Below are 8,425 nucleotides of genomic sequence, written 5' to 3'. Positions count from 1 at the left end.
CAAGTCATATTTGGAATTCTACTTGCATACCTTCTCTTAAGGGAATATTTGGCAACTGGAAAAAAACACGGGGACCCTGAGCGTGACATCATAGTCTCGCTATGGTGTATAGATAGAACCTGATGGTTTAAAGATTTAATTTATTACTAAATGAAAAAAAAACCCCAAAATAATGTTTTATCTTTCAAAATACATTTTGTTATTATATTCGTTCAAATATAAATCCGTTCATAATGAAAAAAAAAAAAAAAAAAAAAAAAGAAAAAAAATACGTCTCTTAATACGGCATAAAAACGCAGATGGATAGCGTTTCCAAAACCATTTCATTTACATTGGGTCATAAATAACTGCAAAATGAAGGCTACAAGTGGAACTTTCTCAGGCATAATCAAAATATTACAATAACTGTTTAAAGTTTATGCATTTGAAAAACTCAAACAAATAATGTTATGATTTGGTAAAACTCTAAGGCAAAGTATATACAAGTAATGTTTCAAAACTATTTTTACGGCGATATCAAGTATATCTTAAAAAATTAAAGTGAGAGAAAAAAAGATCTTGAAATAAAGCCGTTTCAAGTATTTGCTTTTTCTGACCTAAGGTATTTTACCCATTTAAGAAAATTCAAGGTTTTAAAATCGATATATTTCATTTTATTATTTCACTAAAAATTCAAATTTAATTAAAATCGAAGGATAGAACAAATTATCTTTAAGATGTATCCCTTTTGAAATCGGCCATCAATCAGTTTTATCGTGTGTTGATGTTTTTACTGTTGAAAAAAGACGAAACTGCGTGGTTTAATACTAAAGCTGATATTGACGGCAAGGATTACACGGTCATGATATTTACTTATGCCATTTATAAACTGAAATATTACTCTAAGCTGTTGAAAAGGTCGGTTTCGGACTCAGGTTACCAGAAATACACGGTGGTTTTGTTTCACTGTGAACAAATATCAGTCCGGTAGAGCGTTGGACTGTGAATCGGAGAGCCGGGGATCGATTCCCGGACGGTGCAAGTCACGTTTATTGTGATTGATCAAGAAATCCTTTCTACGGTCATTCGCACCTAACCTCTGCTCTGGCATGTATAGAAGATATCAGTTCCTTGCAGAATTGAAAGCAACTAGTCCTGGTATACTGCTTGATAGCCTGTCCAGGAATGATGCGGTGGCTGAACTGTGCTCTAGTGAATGCAAAATGGTTTACAGCCGTTATTACGAGATACAGATTATTTACACTATTACTTAGGTTAACACGAATTTTAACAAAATATTTCAATGGATGTATCACCTTAAGAGTATCTCACGCGGAAGACAAAACTATTCTTTTTAACAAGATATATCGCAATGTACAAAACAAACACAAGATTTTACTTGACAATTTTTAATGTTTTATCAAACTGTTTGAATAAAGCAAATATCACAGATAGCTTTTCTACTTGAAAGTACATAGGAGTGCCTCTTAAGTGGTTTAAGCAAAATAATGAGGACAAAAATAGTTGAAACATGATTTTTACTTTTTATCTCAACATGGAAACCATAAGATATACACTTAGATCATCAATTACGAGGCACAAAAAATATAGACCTAAGGAATTTCAAGTCATGGCATTTTAAAAAAAAGACAACTTTCAATAGAAGGCCACAGCAGGGCCCGATGTTTGATGTTAAAAGAATACATGCTCTATATATGTTCACAAATTTGTTATCTACATATGTATTTAAATGGAATCATTTGAATTCCCCATAAAATAATAATGAAAAAAAATATACCAGTATGTGTATAAATTAATCAACTTGTATCACAGCGTTTGTCCTTTAATATTATTAAGTACAATTTAGTACATTATACTACATAGTATGTTATCATTTTTTTAAAGTTTCTACTACATTTAATCATGCAATACAATGCTAAAACATTGTCTGGTACGTCATGGGACTTAAAAATGTATATTTAAAGTCCCAGAGTAGATGTAAAAATATCTTTCCACCACGACACAGAGATGTATATGTCGTTAAAATGACCAATTTATAGTTTCATTTATGTATTGTACATGATAGTTTTGTCGTAACAAAATCAAAACAAAACAAAACAACAAGCATCATATTAATAAATTAGCTCGAGGACGGCTGGAAAGTGAAAAGTAGGTTCATGTTCACCTGCTGTCACCAGAACTGCCTCGGGGGGGGGGGGGGGGGTACAAATAACTGATTGATGGATAGCGCTTTTAAGTAGAATGTAAAGACATTTTGAGCATGTGGTTCCTACTTTCCCCAATTTAATACTCTTCAAAAAGTTACTTCTAACATGAAAAGCAAAATTCACTTTAAGTCAAACATACATACCCTGTACACCTCAATCATTCCCATTTTAAAATAGATTCGGACACATTGTGATTTCGGCCAGCGAAAAAAAAGTACAAATTAAATTTATGTAAAAAAGAAACTGTTAGATAGTGAAATGCAAAACGGAAGTTGGCATTCATAATGGCGATTCGATATGCATAATCTACTTCAGTGCCAATCAATTTGATTCTGAGAAGAAACCTGTATCAATGAACATGTCTAATAGAATCTTAAGTTACTGCAGTTCAAGTTATAAATGCATATCTCCCTTTGAAGAAAAAATATAGATAACTAATAATTATGAATAATTATATGCATGTACTTCACTCTTGACCCATAAAATATGGTTAGCACATTTTATTTATATGACCGTGCCCGGAGAAATGTTTTCAATATTTAAGTGAACTAATTTTAGCTTCCTTAGCTTTATCGTTCGAGAATGGATTGAACCGGTCTATGTAGATGTCTTTATAAGAAAGATTGTGCATATAAAAAGTCATTTTTGAATGTTTCAAATGAAGATAATTCTGAATTCACAATAATTACAACACAAAAACATATCGTACGTATTTTTAGCCCAAAATATATATTAATTAAGAAAACTGACAACAAAAAGGAAGTGCTTTGTTCATTTATCGCTTAGAAAAAATAAAATAAACTTTTCTATCAATATATAAAAAGGACATGGATAGAAAAGCACCTAAAATATTATTTTTTGAATGAAGTAACAATAGGTGACTATGAACTCGAAATGATATGTTCAAATAATATAATGAAATGCCCAAATAGTTCGCGTTAAGTACATTAATTATGATTTTAGCCAATATCTAAAAAAATATTTAAAAAAAAAAAAAATGAATATAAAATCCTAAGATAAGAACCCTAAGGGAAAAGCTTTTTTTCTTTTTTAAATTTTCCTCACCCCTTTTTTAAATTTTTCCCGTAAATTTTCATTTAAAAAAATACATGGCTTATTCAAGTTTTTTTTTCAAGATTTTAACAGGTGTTGGCTGTATATAAACAAGTGGTTTGTATATATAACCTGAGCGGCTAGGCGAGGGTTATATTGCAAACAACCGTTTATATATACGGCCATTTGCCCGATCGAAAATCTTTAATTTGAATTTATAATACAATAAAAATCTTATTTTTAGAATAAAACATAATTAAAATATCTTCATAATTTCTTCTTTCTTCTTCGTTTTCTGCTTAGTCCTGCACGAAATTGTCACATTTCAGCTGTAATTCTTGTAGTTCCATCAGTTATTATTAAACGTCATTGAAACCAGTACCATAATTATGCAGCATTATTTCCCATTGTGATTCTCATTTCAGTTTGTTCTTGTTTCTTTAAAGATTATAGCTAATTCGGTGATTATTCACATTAAGCCTCTTCCCAATCAATTTTTCCCAAAATCATTCAGTTTTCCCAAATATCTGAACTACATCGGCTATTTTACTTCCCAAGTTACCAATTTTATAATTAGCGATGCTTTGCCCAAAATCAGGAGGCTAATGCCTCTTTCCAGTTAATTGAGTATAACCACTATAATTTACTGTTATTAAAATAGAATATGAAGTCATTTTGTTCTTGCGTGCCCAACGTGCATGTAACGTCCTCGAAATCTTGATAAAAATGTCACTTGATTAGGCGCTCTACTGCAAAATGCAAATATCACTTCTATCGTTACAGTAACAGGTGGAGTAAGGCACTTTCATTATTTAGCACTTGTAAATTGATGGGAAAAATAAAAACATTTTACATCTCGTTTTTGTTATTAACAATTAAAACAACATCATCTGACGTTTCACAGATTTTGCAATTTTTTCTTTATCATAATCATCAAATTCTCCTTTTGTTGCCACCACAACAGGAACGGGGGCGGCAACTTTCTTCTCCTCTACTTTCGGTGGTTCCTCTTTGATCTCCTTTGGTTTGGGTTTGTTTATTCTCTTTGGCCTGTCCGGGAAAATTTTAGGGGTGGGCGGTCGGGTCATTTTGCCATAACCACAGTTATGAAAGAAGTACGCGCAAGACTGAGTCCATGGAGTAATGCACAGGTTTACACACAGAAACCACACCGGTTTACACCAGCCTGTGCACATTATTTTCAGCATTTTCACTGGCCGAACGGTTGTAACGAACAACCAATATTGGGGAAATAGTACATTGGTTACCCAAACCCAATCCCCAAAGCTATTGCTATACAAATGCCACAGAATTTAAACTGAACATACGTTTTGCTAACAGCAATTCTTATACAACAATCGAAAACCTATTCTGAAAACTCCCAAACACAGTCAAGTGACCGCGGGCTTGTTTGAGGCTCAGCAAAAGCGTCGTAAAATTCACATCGAACATGTGTATTCAAATTATTCGGATCACGATTCTCTTTTGGTTTTGGATCTGGTGGCGCGACTCGGTTGGTTCTCGGTTTTGGTGCCCGGTTCCGTTCATTCCTTTCCTGCTGAGCGAAATATTCATCCGCCATATCTATTTTCTAAAGATCTCGAAAACTGTGCGACTCTTTTAGTTCATAAAGAAGTATCTTATCACATGTTCCTCGCAAATAAGCTTGGTCCGAAAATAGTTCCTATAATTTCATTTCAAAATGATTTTATTTCAAATTATTAAGAGGTACCCGTGAATGCAAATAATCCAAACACTAAATGTCCAGATTTAATATAACCACTCTGTTTAGTAATTTATCACACGTTTCACGATTGTTATTCTGTCGTTTGTACAATTTATTATTCCAAATTAAAACAAGATAGCGAGTCCTTACCTCGTATCATTTGATTTTATTACTTTATAGCTGTGTGTCCGGTATTTATAAAATCAGAAGATATCCGAATGCATTAACTATGACAAAATATCGTTGAAATAAATTGTACCCATTCACTTAAAAATACTAACACTGTATATTTGATCTTGTTCTTCACTTATTGTCATTCGTTTTCTTTTTAATTCGTATTCTTAACAAGAACAAAACATTGATTTTGCTATAAATTATTGTTCTCTTCAAGCCTGGACGAATTGCGCCACAATAATTGGTAATCAATAGATCTTGCTTTATTACTGATACATAATACAGGCAAGCATTTTCTGGTTAAAATATTTTTTTAAGCCATTTGCTTAAATGTCATTGTCGAAAGGCGTTTAAATGTAGAACTTAATTACTGCACAATCGTGATAGGCATGATCAGTTCCATGTTCTAAATATGACGTAATTGAATTAAACCCCAATAGTTTCGTAAAACATAATTCCGAAAATATCCGAAAAACATTAAATTGTTCTAAATTGAAGAACCCGAAAAGCTGACGTCAAATAATCACGATCTGTGCCATAAATGCGAAGGTAAGTAAATTTGTCAACTGGTAGTCTCCAAAATAAAGTATAAACAGAAAACGTACGAGGAATAACTTCAGTATTTGAGCCGAGTCACGACAAAACCAACATAATGGGTTTGCGACCAGCATGGATCCAGACCAGCCTGCGCATCCGCGCAGTCTGATCAGGATCCATGTTGTTCGCTTACAAACCCTCTATAACAAGAAGAACAGCATGGATCCTGATCAGACTGCGCGGATGCGCAGGCTGGTTTGGATCCACGTTGGTCGCAAACCCATTATGTTGGGTTTGTCGTGACACGGCTCATTTATAATCCTTAAGACAAACCTCTTCAATATGTAAAGAATATTTAATTTCACTTCATTGTATTGTGTGCACTTAAACGTAAAAACGGACAAATACTTTTAAGACGGATTATATTTTTGTCAGTAAAGGTTAAGAATACTGGTTAACATGTACCATGATAATAGATTCGTAAAACTGACGGAAGAAAAGGATCGTTAAAACAAAGGGGGCAAAATAGATATCATTCCCCTCAAACGGCATTAAAAACTGTCCATTTGTTTACTGAATACTTTGTTTGTACACGATACAAGTCATTGTTTGATTTATAAATATGTTTATTGTTGTTTGTACTTCGAGTAAAGATCGGACTAGATACGGAAGAAAATTTCATGCGGTCCTTGTAATTGCCCCTTTACTTCCCTCCGAATAATACTATATTTATTATTACTATCATGCACTATACTATATGTGTTTTATATACTGAATATGTCATGAAGATGTCAGACATGTTATATTGCTCAGATAAGCTTATATATGACCCGAGTCGCTAGGCGATGGTTATATTGCAAAACAGCCATTTATAATATTAGTTATTACGATGTTTAACAGGTTATATGTTCAGTATAAATGTCAGTAAGTTTATATAACCCAAACCGCTGGGCGATGGCTATGTTTATACTATTAGTTATAAGAGTTCTGACAGGTTATATGACCGTATATAAATGGTTGTTTTCATATATGCTGTAACTAGTAAATGAATAATATATACGGCCATATAACCTGTCAGGAATCTTAATAGCGAATTTAATATACAATAAACTTCCTTTTGAGAGAAAAAATAAACTATATAAACGTCATTATTATCCAAGGAAAGAAGACATTTCAAACGTGCATTATTTTAAATCATATATAGAAACACTTAACTGACAACAGCCGTGTATATATATTATATAAACTTCACGATTAACAAATAAGAAACGGCGTTATACACGTGAAGGTATTATATCAGCGAATATATATAACGTTCATTGCTACATAAACTAACGTTTAAAATGGATGACCTTAATTCCAATCAAGGTCATTGCCCCGGATTAAAACAATTTTCTTTTGTTGGGGTACGATTTATTCACATTACGTGACAAAAGTGAATATATTACAGATATAGATTAATAAAAACAAATATCTTTACATACAAATGATACATTTGTAGGCTCTAGATATCACTCATTTCTAACTTATAATTATATCACATTTTTACTAAGTGAAAACAATTGTACGTTTAAGGATTAATGCTACAATAAAAAAAAATAATAATTAAATACCCATGTAAGAAATGCGGTTCCAAGATCAAGACCATCCATTACTTCTTTACTTAGTTTAAACATATTCATTTAATCTGGATCGCGAAACAAGTTATTGCAACTTATACTAATCACCATCGAGTCCACTTCCTGGAACCAACCAGTACTGGTGTCAGAAACATGGTCGAGCCAGAGTAGGGCTTTAACCCTTGATCACTGGGTTGACAGGGGGATACCTTAATCATTAGACCGCCATTCCCGTTAAACTACTTGTTTCTTTACTTTTCAATTACTAATGCAAGGTCCATCATAATTAAATGTCATAACTTTCTGTACCGGTCATTCAGTCTTTGGGTAAAGTGAGAAAAATTAAAATTTGGGGAAAGACAACTAAAAACCCTCCTTCTTTTTTTTCGGGGAAAAGTACATACAGTATAATAACAAAAACGCGTTCATTTTCAAAAAATTTTATACAATTTTAGTACAGTCCCTCTTTTAGAAGCTGAAAAATTTTGGGTTTCTGGAAGGGGGAAAATACAAAAAATTCACTTTTAAATTTTGGGCAGTTTTTTTGTTTTTTTTATACTTTTTTTGGAAAAAATTTGTAAGGTGCCGCTTTGTTAAAAAAACCAAAAACCCCGGGTGTCCCCATTTTTTAACCAAATTTAAAAACGCATATTATTACAAAATACAGGGGTTCCCCGGTTTAAAGGGAAACTTGCTACCCAAAAAGGACTTTTTATTCATACAGTTTTTCAGGCATTCGTACTTGTACAAATCTATATATCAAACAGAACCAAAGACCATACACGGGAGATGACTTGAGAAAACTTGTTCAAAATTACGTAGCTTGCCAGAATCGAACACTTGTATTTTGTTAGTGTGTTTAGTATGGAGTCATTAATTGCTTCTTGTAGAACATAAACCAAATTACTGATTTAAGCCATAAAAATAAAGTTAAAGGGATTTAGTATCTATGCGTTCCATATACCACCGTTATTTATGTTTTGCTGTCTTTATGAGAAGCAATTCCACACTCAACACTCTAGCTGGCTTTGAAACATCTGATATTGGCAACGTAACTTTCAAAGGGTATGTAACCAAGTGTCATAGGTAAATAATGCATTTGATTTTTA

Source organism: Ruditapes philippinarum, unplaced genomic scaffold (genome assembly GCF_026571515.1).
Source record: "Ruditapes philippinarum isolate M1 unplaced genomic scaffold, ASM2657151v2 ctg3267_1_1_1_1, whole genome shotgun sequence".
NCBI lineage: Eukaryota > Metazoa > Mollusca > Bivalvia > Venerida > Veneridae > Ruditapes > Ruditapes philippinarum.
Note: the sequence above shows the minus strand (reverse complement) of the source record.